The sequence below is a fragment of the Cynoglossus semilaevis genome, chromosome 11, assembly GCF_000523025.1.
Source record: "Cynoglossus semilaevis isolate Cse_v1.0 chromosome 11, Cse_v1.0, whole genome shotgun sequence".
Classification (NCBI taxonomy): domain Eukaryota; kingdom Metazoa; phylum Chordata; class Actinopteri; order Pleuronectiformes; family Cynoglossidae; genus Cynoglossus; species Cynoglossus semilaevis.
The window spans coordinates 11210243-11222697 of record NC_024317.1 but is presented as its reverse complement, the minus strand read 5'-3'; the positions used below and the strand labels follow the sequence as shown (position 1 = coordinate 11222697).

General features: G+C 36.9%; 1 protein-coding gene across 1 annotated transcript in view; it reads left to right on the top strand.

Moving 5' to 3' along the window:
• Positions 1 to 12455, top strand: part of LOC103386349 (band 4.1-like protein 1) — a 60330-nt gene that overhangs the window by 4221 nt on the left and 43654 nt on the right. The window lies entirely within an intron of this gene.

Here is a 12455-nt window from a genome sequence, read left to right as displayed (position 1 = left end):
CCTGGCATAACTTGAATATTTTAGTTAAAAGTTTTGTTGGTCAGATAAAGTAGTTTTTACTGTTATGTGATATTACTATTTTTCCAGGCAGTTGCAGAGACATTGATAGTCAGGTAGCAACACCACCACATGGTAATTAGCATGTATAGCATTTCTGGTATGCTGTTGTAATGTTTGACAAAACACAATTATTTTGAATATTATTTTTTTTAATCCATTTTATTGATGGAAGAGTTGTTGCAGTCTGTTTAGGTTCGATATTTCTGCTGAGGCCGTTGTCGACATGACTGTTTAATGAATGTTAAACCTGTTCAGCCCCCAACTTAGACTGTGTTTTAAATTTCCGACCCTTAAGAGATTGACTTTGACACTCCTCTTCTAGAGACTAGTGATCGTAAAAAGAATGTGCTTTGTGTGAACATGTTCGAGCCAGCGGTCAATACCCATCCATCACGTGGGTATTGCCAGTGGTAATGACACTGGCAATGGTTTAAGCACATAGGAAGAGCTCTGCTTCTCTCTGGAGCTGTACGCCTCAAATAACAGTATAACAAATATCTTGAAATGTAAACCAACTTTTGGTGCCCCAAACCCAAAGACGTAATTCTGGACTTAAATAATGTAAGAATTGTGTTTTAAATCAGTGATTGTCAAGATAGGGGCAGCAGAAAATTGGAGGAAAAAAATGCAAAAAACAAACAAACAAAAAAAACAACCCAATGAATTAATTTTTTATAACCGTTTGACATATACTGTACCTTATTGTCATAATCATCAGATTCACACATGTGACAGCTGCAACTTCAGCTGTCCCTGGCTAGAAGCTTGTTTGGCGGTCCTTGGCAGGGAAACGTTTGGGAACCAAGATGACATGAATGGTTGAAATTATTTACTTCAAAACTCACACAGCAGGCGACATAGATGAAATAAATGGGCAAGAGGAGTGGAGAGGTTTTTTTATCCAGTCAGATGGCAGAGGCCTGGAATGAAGTATACTTTAGTCACTGTTGGCATCAGGGCTTTAGATTTGAGTGCAGCTGTTCAAATGATAAAACCCTTCCCTTGGGTTTTTTATCTCTATCTCTTTGTCTTTTTAACTTCTTGAGCAGCCACACATAGCCATGTGATGGTCTCAACAACAACTGAAAGTTGACATCACTGTCAACTTTCAGTTTGGGTTATGCAAATCTTGTTTACAGTCACTTCTCACTCTGGAAATCATGCCACTGCTGCTGCTGTGTGTTTTGTTTTACTGTTGTGCTATTGGCTTAGGCTCCATATTCTCTAACACACCCTTCACTGTAATTATGCAAAATGGAACCACAGTCAAAAACACTGTGAGCTGTGCCTTTTTCACCAAATCTCTGTTTAGTTTAGTTTGTTGTGCTCCTGCTTGTGGTAAACTGCTGACAGTGACTCAGCTGTCAGTATGTGACTTTGCCCGAGGACTGATGTTCAGATATTCGGCTGCAGAAGTGCAACAACAGCTCTTCACCTGCTTCCCTACTGCACGCTCAGACAAGTCCATGTATGTAACAGGGTTACTTCTGCCCAGTCGCACAGCCAATTGCCAGAATTCCATTCAGTATTGAAGAGCACATTGTCAGCAATGCCCGGTTTTCATTAGGTTGTCACTGTAGGACTGTCTTTTGTTATTGTTAAGCACTGCACCTCTCTTACTGCTTAGCCTAAATGTTTATACCACCTGAGAAATGGCTCAGGTTGTTTTCAGGTTTGGTTGAATGAAGTGCCTTTTTCATGCAACAAACCCTAACATGGCTGCTTTCTCAAGAGTGAAGAGATTGTTGCCAGAGGGGACATGAGGGTAAACAGAATTTATCCACACTAATTAAAAAGCCTGTCTAGTTAAATTTGTGTTTGCTTAAGTCTACATTAAATGATCTGGATTTTGCTAGCTTTTTGAATGCCTGAAAACGACAGCATCTAAGCACTTCAGTTACACAAACTCCATGGAGAAATTTAGCATTGTGAACTCTTAACAACAACGGAGCTGCTAGTCTGCTGCTTTCTTGTCTTCTGTATTACAGTGACATTATGTTGGTTCGCTAGTGGCTAGATAACAGAAGCAAATTTCTGGTCTGTTTTTGGTCTGCAAATGTGACTCTAAGGCATCTGGACAAGAGCATATGTTGTTAGAACCTGCAGCGTTACCACTCTTCAGTTAAGTGAAAATATTTGGTTTGTGGGTGGACAGTTGGATCTATATAATTTATATTAGTTTAAACTATCAAATGTATTAAAAGCCTATTCAACAGTAGTACTGCCAATTCTTTCCAAGAATCAAGGTCAACCGTGGAAGATATTTGGACATCTTGCATGCTATGATTCTGAAGGGAGTTAAATTTGAATGTTTTTTTGTTTGTTATGGTTTGTCGTTACGCTTCCCTTTTTTTTTACACCTGCGGATGGGTGTTAGCTATCACTTTTGCATAGGTACAGTTGTGATAAAAAAATTAATGGAAACAAGAAGATGCATGTTCTAAGGGTCTGTGCTTGTCAGATGCATTTATGTTTTATTTGTGAACCTGGAGGAACATTTACAAGGTTTCTAACCAATTATTTGACACCGACTTGTTTACTGTTCGCAAATCAATTAAATTTAAGATAAATTTAAATTCGTATTCCGAAGTTCAAAGAGTAGTACAAATTCCAGAGAAAGTCCTTTGGCATTGCAAAGCTCATCACACTCTCACATCAGTCTGAGCCAGTTGCTCAGGCAGAAGTCTGACTTTCTACCATCTAAATGCCACCTGATGCTTCTTACCTTTTCCTGACAGGCAGGCAGACTTTCTAATCATGCTAGCGTTCAAGTTTAATGCCCTAGTGTGTTTTCTGATTTCTGAACTCATGAACCATGCTTCCAACATTTTCCATGCAAAAGAGCACAAATATGAGACCTCTATGGCAGCCGAGCCTGTTCCTCTTTGTTGTTAACTTTGCCACTGCTTATTGATCAGTGTGTCAAAATAATAGAACAGTCAGCATTTGTCTTTTCTTTATAAAGAAAAGACCAACAAGACATTTGGACGTGTCTGTAACAATTTCATAATCATGCTTACATCAATGGAGCCCAAGTGCTGGAGTCTAAAATGAAAAATAATGGGACGATCACATTTCTCATTAAGAGAGTTTTTTTCCAAAAAGGGATGAGGAATTACACCAAGACATTTGATCGACAAACATTTGAAATTTCCCATTCGTGCATGTTATTTCTGAAAGGGCTGCTTCACTCCAGACAACCAAAGGTGTTTTGACATTACAGATTAGATAACAGACTGCAAGTTTAGAACAAGTAGAACTGTAAACTGCACATAAGCTACACATACATTAAAGAAAAAAAGTGGCAAAAGTATAGCCAGAAATATCAAAAGTTTCTGAATAAAAAGTAAAAAGTTAGATAGAAAATTATCCAAGCATAATAAATGTTAGTAAATTAAAGCCTAATAGAAATGAAAACCTAAATTAGCCAAAGATAAGGCTTTAGTAATTGGAAGTAAGCTTACTCATGTTACATCGCAAACCAATGCTCCTATACTAAGAAATATTTGATTAAACATTTACTCTTGTCAATACTTATACGATGTTTTACACATGCCTGCTATCTCTTATGTTAACCACAGTTGTTATAGTCATCACTGGCTATTGCTGTTATAATTTCAGTACAGCGGTTGATCAGTATTTATGCTGAAGCTTTGTGTTTCCATTACCTCAGTGTGCAGGGACCTCATTTCTTTCCGTCTCAGACCCTCTTTTCCAGGCTCTGTTCACCATAGGCAAAAGTAGATAATGCGACATTACAGCAAGTCAGTGCAGCCACAGTCACTTACATACTGTAGCTCTGTGCTTTGTTTCATGAGGAATTTTATCAAGTCTCACTGGGATGCTGCAGCCACTGCAGTCCTGTCAAAATCTTATTATGGTGCAGACTCCAACAGCATATTGCCTCACTCCCAGAGCTTAAACAATGAGTTGGCAGTTGCCTGCAGCGATGTCCACCGTTATTTAGTTCATCTGCCTCTTCCTTTTCAGAAACCTGGTTGTTCTCCTGTCTGATCGGGGCTTTATTTTTAGCTTTGTTTTTTCATACATCTCCGTGCAACGTGTTGTGATGCCTTTGTTGGATTGCATCATTCTGTCTGTACTCTGGTGTGAGAGGAGAGGAGAACGAAGTGCTATGTCATCGCTTGGTTTTCCATTTTTAATCATACACTGTAGCGGTTCACTGTTGATGGGAAGCACGCCTTTGTCTTTTCAGAGGGTAGACAGAGAGCACCAGTCCAGTCCACTGATAAGAGTGAGACAGCATTTTCTCTACCTTTATTTTCAACATTTGTTTTCTGCCTTGTATGAAACTAATCATGTTGTTGGTGTATGTGGTGGTGTCATTTCCATAATGCAGCTCTTTCTTCGATGTTTAGTTAAGGTGTAGGTAAAGAAATGTATCTCTGCAGTAGTGTAGTGTTTTTTTTTTACATTCTTATCCGTAAGGAATTGCATTGTTTTCCAAGCAGTAGGTCGGAGCCTGTAGTGAAGTGAAGGGTAAGATACCAAACACCACTTAACTCATGATAGCTAGCCAGGGGGAAATGTTGCAGTCAACCTCAGTTTTATTGTGTTAAAGGTTTGAGCTGCAAATTTACCCTGCTCACTGCTGCCTGAACAGGAGACAGATCAGCAGGCAAACCAGTCAAGGACAAGTTCATTGTCTTGCACGTCTGGAAAATTGTAATACAAGCCTTGGCTTTATAAATATGTATATAGTCCATACCAAGGTTTCATGCACTTCCATACTGTGACAAATGATGGGTCTTGCACCTTCCATTAATAAGAGTCTGGATTTTTCTTTGTTGGTACATTGAGTTTGTCATAGTCCGTTAATAGGTAGAAGTATTACCAGTTAACCTGCATGATCTGGAAAGTATTAGTTGAGTAAATGTGCTGTTTCATAATTAATGTTTAAAGAATAGTTTAATGGAGAAGCAAAAACATCTTAAGGGAATTACAGTTTTTTTTCTTCAATTTTACAATTTTAATTAGATCTGGCATTTTCTCTGGAAACTTGAGGTAACTTGTATCTACTAAATGAATTCTCTCTTTGTCCGTGTGATGTTAAGGCCATCCAGAACCAAGGTCATTACAGCTGAAGCAGATGGGTTCTACCAAGCTGTTCTGAGAATCGTTCTGCCGTTGTCTTTAGTGAAGTGCATGTACAAACTACTCCCATAGTCCCTTTGGGCCCATCATGTGACTTTCAAACTGGTCAGACAGGTTAGCACAGAGACAAACAGGAACGTCAGTCATTGGTTCACATGTCCTTCTCTCACCTTAACAAGGTGTGTGTGTGTGTTTACTGTTCTTTACTGAGAGCTTGTGACACCAGTCTGTTTGTGTACTGCGTGACGCACTGGTTTTCTTCACTGCCTGTTGCTCACATTAGTACTTTACTGCACACACATGCAGATGAGATCCTACCTGTTATTTCCGATGATTTTTCTCACTCCTAGTGGACACAGCCCATAGTTACAAAATGTTAAATTTTAAATTTTGCATATATTTTTAATTTAATCTTTAATTTTTAAATTAAATTAAATCTATTAATGAAAGATTACTTGACAGCAATTGTTCACGTGTCCATATCTGGGACACACAGATACCAACAACCATTCACACACACCTTTGGCCATTTAAGAGTTTATAGTTCACTTAATCCTATGTTCTTATACTGTGGGAAGACACCTGACACACCCCATGCACACATGGATAGTTTCTCCTTCTGGTCAGAATGTAATTGCATTTCCGATGACTCATCAACTGCCTACTTACAAAACACCACTTGTGCTAGCTATTTAGTATGACATTTGTTATATTTCTGTAAAAATATCACTCAGGAGTGATTTTACATTAGTATTACCAAGACAAAAAATAATAAAAAATACTTTTTTACTCCATATTAGCAAATACAAAATGCTCATGCTGTTGTCATTTTACGATTGGTTGCATCAGGGTTTGCTCCACGGCTATGGGACCATGTAAGTGATTTCTGCACTGATGTATGCCTAGTAGTGTGTGCTGCAAAGGCAGTGAAGACAAATGGCAAAGTAGAGAAATTAGTGACACAGGACAAAACATCAAATGAAAATTGACCCCTGTAAAGTGTGACACTTAATGTTGTACAAAATGTTTTAAATCTATTCTTCTATCATTTTTATGATTATCCTCCAATCTCAGGGAGAAGATCATAAAATATCATGATCAATAATTCAACTATATTCTTTAACCAATCTCAGGGAGAAGATCAATGATCAATAATTCAACTATATTCTTTATTTTATCTGTTCTTTTTGATTTCTTTTTTTTATGAGCACAAAGATGGAAATATACAATTTGTGTCTATTAGGGGACAAATCCATAATTTTACAAAAGTTTTGCCAACATGGTTGGGTTCACCAAGCTCTGTCTGTCAGTGCCATGATGGTCCACTGCCACACGGTTTATTGTAGGTGAAATATTAGCAGATTCTAATGTTTTTCTTTACTGCCTCAGTGGGCCAGTTACTGTCCTCTAACCTCAGTAATGAGCCTTATGATTTACAATCAGAGCAGACGTTTTCATTTGCAGCCTTTAATGTTGGGTTGTCAAACCTCCGGTCCATGGGCCACCACTGGCACAGGAATCCCCAAAATCTGCTCCATGATGTCAGTGATTTAATTGAATGTTTTTAAAATTTATTTTTAAGTGTTTTGTTTGTTCATTCATTAAATGTAATCTAATGTGCACTGTTGTATTATACAGATTTTTATAGGATTAAGCTAAAAGTTCAACAGCAATAGTTCATGTTTGACTTTTATAATGCTCCCTGATTTCCAATAGTAATGCCGTGCCAGCTACCTGATTTCCAATAGTAATGCCGTGCCATTCCAATGTTTCAGCAAACATTTAAAATAACGAGGCTGTAACATTTTCTTCCATTCCACTGGACTACTTTATTTATGGTAAGTCAATGCGAATTCTGTGCTCACTTCATTTGTTGTTTTGCTTCCTCTGCTCTGAGATTCAACCTTTTATCATTTGGAGATATTATTTTTTTAATCTGTAGAGAAAGCTGTGCAGGAAAGTCCCAGTGGATTTTTTTAAACGCTCAGGTGACACCCTGTGGCGTAAACAAACATTCGAGAATGATGTCATCTTATTCTGATCCTCAGTTGGAACTTCATCAAAAATAAAAAAAGAAGTATTGAGTTGTGTACCAACTGTAGTAACTGAAGAATAGCCATTTATAAATGAATCATAGCAGCCTTTGTATTTTTGATTCTCTAATATATATATATATATATATATTAAATCGTTTATGAAACAATTCTAAAGACTTTTTTCTAAAAATAACAATATCATATCTAATTTTTACTTATGTTGAGAAGCCACCATTAAGACTACCCGTGTACTATTCAGTAGAGTAGCAGTGCTTGGTTACAGACGTATGATGTTTTATTTTGGGTTGGTCCACTCTAGTAACTGCATGGTTGTTATTAGTCAGTCTTTGGTGTGTGACTGTTATTAGTCACACCAACACTTTCCTTCTCCTGCTCCGACTCTTTAAGAAGAGAAGCTGCTCATTGCTTTGGCATCAGCTCCTCCTTCTGTGATATTCAGTTGTTGTTTGTGGGTTTTGACTGCAGGCCTTTCTCGGATGCTGTCACAGCTTTTAGAGGATTTTGTGTAGCTGTCCTGCCATCAAGGCGCTGCACTCTACAGTTCATTCTTTGATCATTAAATGCTTTTCTGTCGAGTACTGATCATGTTTTTCTCCTCTCTTGTTTTGACTTTGGAAGCGATAATGTGAGGCTCCTTTATAATTCATGCCTTGATTGATGTCCCTCTGGTAGCAGTGTTCTTGCTGCACTTTCATCAGACACTTTCATGGCAGCAGGCCTCGTGGAGCAGCCAAACACAGATTGAGATGCTCAGAGGTGTTGTCTTTCAGGTGTCATTCAGCAAACAGCACGCTTGTTTTTGCGAGTACTTGGCAAGTGTCTGATTTTACAAGATGTCTGTTTAATGTTGTTCAGCAGTATTGATGTGCCCTGAGTCATTATCCCTCTATTGGCCCCAATATTTACACTAACAAATACTGGGCTACTTCTAAAGCAATTTTGTCTGTCACCGACAGCAGTCACGCAGAATTGACTTCCGCCATCTTTCCTTGGCTATTGACCAGTTAAATTTAAAACAGTACTTTCACAGACCAGCTGTTGAGGATGTGACAAACAAACACAATGCAGTAAAATTATATCACTGACGTGAAAACAAATATAGAGAGCATAAAAAGTACAACGCACCATAACAGTGAAACTGTAGCTGCCTCAAGCTTGTTCCTCTGCAGTGAGGCGTTTCCATCTGGGCTAATGGGTGATAACGGCACAAGAAGTGTCTTCTTTATGTCCAGTCTCTTTGGTTTGAGTTTTTGTTACTACAGAAATTACTATTTCAAACAGGAAGTATTTAAAAAAAATGTTTTTAGTGCCATCATGGTTTTGAAACAAAGTCTAAATCCAGAACACTCCAATCCAGAAAAAGCAAAAAGTAGAACACCAGCAGAGGGGGTTCTCAACGTACGTTGTTATGTAATAATTATGTTATGTTATGACCATAATTAGAAGTAGAAATGCAGGAGCAGTGTGTTTGACAGATTTAGACACTGTGGCCCTGCTAGCCTCGGAAAACTAAGCTGGTTATTTAACAGCTTGGCCACACATTTCCCTCAATATGACTATTTATTTATAAGAAAACACAAGCTTCCATGTGACACCTGAGCTAAGACAAAGTCTGATCGAACACTGACTCTAATGTTGTCCTTTAACCACAGGGCTCTGTTATAACTGACTGTAATTACCAACTCCTCTTTTTGAACATGACATGGTGTTTTTGGTTCTGTACATTGTGTTTATAAATGGCCCTGAACATAAAAGAGCACCATCTGATATCTACTGTATATTGGATACTGTTCCATGACTTAAAATAGCTGATATGATTATCTGTAGAAACAGTGACATTATGTCCTTTGTCTGTATATATGTTTATACAATATATTTACTATAGCATAAAATGTCAACGTGAGTTCCGTCTTTTAGCTTTATTTTGTTGTCCATAGTGTCATGTGTGGTGTCACTGTATCAGATATGTGTACATTTAGACATATTAAACACCTCAATTATAAAGCTCACTGAGTTTTTCCATGAATTCAGCAGAGCTGCTCCACAATAATTTTTTATTCAGAGGCCACATTCGGCCCGTGGACCCCTAACATCTGGCACAGGCCTAGATGTCAATAACAATTATTAAAAAGCTTTATTTGGTTATTGAAGAATGAGATTGATAAAAGTATACATTAAATATATTTATATTAAAGTTTTAGTTTAATATAGTTGAGTTTTAGAGCCATGGCTTAAGGGGTGAGGTGTAAAACTGTGAGACTTTTTCTCTAAATTTTGACCATGTTCTTTATAGAATTTGCCTCATTATCTTTAGAAGACCTTAGAATGGATCATTTTAATATTTTATTGTAAAATCAGTTTTAGCCACACGCTGCATTGACTTACTGTAGACACAAATGGTAGCATACACTCAAGATGCACAGAGCTCCAAGCGAGCCACTTCACTGCTGGGTGGATAATATAGTCTACATTTAGCTTTGTTAATTTTATAATAAAGACATGCATTAGTTAATCATGACTTGTCGTAAAGTAATGCCCTTAATGTCCTTTTATGATTACCTCAATCTGTAAGAATTGGGGTTTTCTATGTCACTGATGATGGATTTGAAATTTTATACTAAAAAGTGATTCATGTCAAAGGTTTGATGAAAAGGTCAGTGAGAGACTGTGAGACTCCATTAATTTCTCCTTGACAGAAAGCATTTATCTCAAATTGGAATAATTAGCACCCTTTTAGCTCTGTGTCTCCCCCAAAATAAACAACCAAAGTACAGTGATGAATCATGTACAGGAAGAGTATCCTTTTAGAAAAAGGACCATTAATGCACCAATAATATTTCTACACACAAACACAGAATTCTCTAGTTATGCCAGATTCAGAATGCACCCTGATCCTGCCTTTACGACAGAGAGTGGGAGGTTGTTGCGTAAACAATGCTCTTGGAAAGTGGCTTCCATTGGCAAGTGTAACAGAAATGGAGAAATATACGATTTAAATACTGCAACCTCACTAGGTTTTTTCTTCTTGGCTGCAAGTACTGCATATTGATAATAGCCCATGTGCTTGCTTTTTCCAATTGTTTGTACAAAGATAATACAAATCAGCCGTAAAATGCCTCCTAAATAACAAAACTATCCCCTAAAAGGCAGGGTTTAGGCTTTAAACCATATTGGGGCCTGAAAACCAACATCGACAAACACTTAGCTAGTTTTGATAGTGTAATAATACCCAAGGGAAACTACACCCAACTGGCTTTTCTGTTCTAATTCTAATTCTAATTTATTTATAATTGACGTTCAAGTTTAATTGAAAGCCAGAAAAAATGTTGGCAGATTTCTCCAACACATTTAGATTTCTATACTAGTTTTTTTATTTATTTGGATTATCAAGTTTTTCTACCAGATTAAATCATTTAAAGGAAGCTGAAAACAGCCAAAACTAGAAACTTTCCAAAACCTTTTTAGAAAGTGAATTAAAACCAAAATAGTGAAAAAAACTTAACAGTTGTATAATCATTAGCCAATAAATATGTAAAGGGGTAACTTAAAATGGCTAAAAATAGTTTTTAAGTCTCTGGGTGGCTGATACCAATACCAGTCTTTGGGTGTGTTTGGGATACACCACAGACAGTACTCTTACCATTAAATCTTCTGGGCAACATTGTGTGCAACCCCAGCCTTATCTAATATTTCCCTTCAATGTATCCTTAATGCTGGTTTGAAATTTTACTCTGACAGGGATTAAAAAAAAAGAGTATGAAATCACTCCTGCGTTAGGCAGTAAGAACCCTGTTAAAGAATTATTGCAGCTCAACCTTTGAAACTTATATTTAAGCTTCCTGCCAGAATCTTCCTCGTTCATAAGCTCGGCCTGTGTGCCCACTGCGCCAGTGCTCTATCATGCCATTAACTTTTAAACATGTCCTTCAAGGATTCCACTTTACATCAGTTTCACTATCCCTAGAGGAAATGCAAATTTACCACACATTCAATTTGCAAGAATGCAACCAGTGCCGTTTAACTCTTCATTTATTACAGCAGAAGCTCATTGCACTGGCAGCTCCTTCGACAGTCCTCTCTGCTGCAGAGGAAGGGAACCAGTAATGGGATTTGTCCCACAATGCACAAGTCCGTGAAGGAAATAATTACTTATAGATTATATCTTATGGCAAATTTCTGAACAAAGATAGGTGAATTACAATAGCTTCTTTAGAGGAAGGAGAATTTAGTTAAAATGAAAGCAAAAAGAACATTAGCCATTTGTTATCTAAATATTGCTAAAAAATTGCCAATAATGAATGTAAGTTGAGCCAGGTGTTAACAAAACAGGTAAATACTTGATTAAATGTAGTCACAAAATCACTATACACCAGCAGAAAACAAAAAAACAAAAGTTAAAATATAGTAGAAATACATTATGGTTAGGACAGAAAAATACAATGTAAGGTAAAAATATATCAATACAGCAAGTTGTAAAGTAATAGAAGCTGCAGTAACCATATTATATAACCTACAGTTATGCCAAAGAAGCAAAATCATCGAAAAGTGTGCTAAGGCTAGAGAGCTCTGCCATTACCACTGTAATACAAAAAGATTACCAAACCTACAGCTAAAGCTGAAAGGTAGACCATTGTTATTATTATTATTATTATTGTTGGTATTATTTTTACTATTATTTTAGTGTATAAATAGTGTGTGTTAAAGATAAATTCTTAAACCTGTTAAAGTTATCCACTGAATAGATCATTATGCAGTGAAGCACAAAAGTAAATGAGAAAACAAACTCCACCTCCACCACAAATTGATTTCTTACCTTTGACTAAAAGTTTTCTACAGCCCTCTTTAAAGAAAGAAGGGTTTTTCATATAATATTAATAAATGTTTCATTCTAATATTTTACAAATAAAATGAATGTTGTACTTTTGGCTCTTTAATATTCATGAGGTAGATAAAATCAATCTTCTTCATACTTTCTGTGTACATATTTCATCCATATTTAAAGGACCTGCTTCACTACAAATAATTTAGTATTCTTTCTACATTGTCTGTATACAAAGCAACCCTTGTTTGTTGATTTGAAATAGTAGTTGTCATGTGAAACTATTCTGTTTATACTTATTGCAGCATTTGTCAGCCAGTCCAGCTTGAACAAGCCAAGCTGTCTGACAGTTATTGATTTAATCTTTTCTGCCTTTTGACATGTTCTTTTTATCAGTGGTCAAA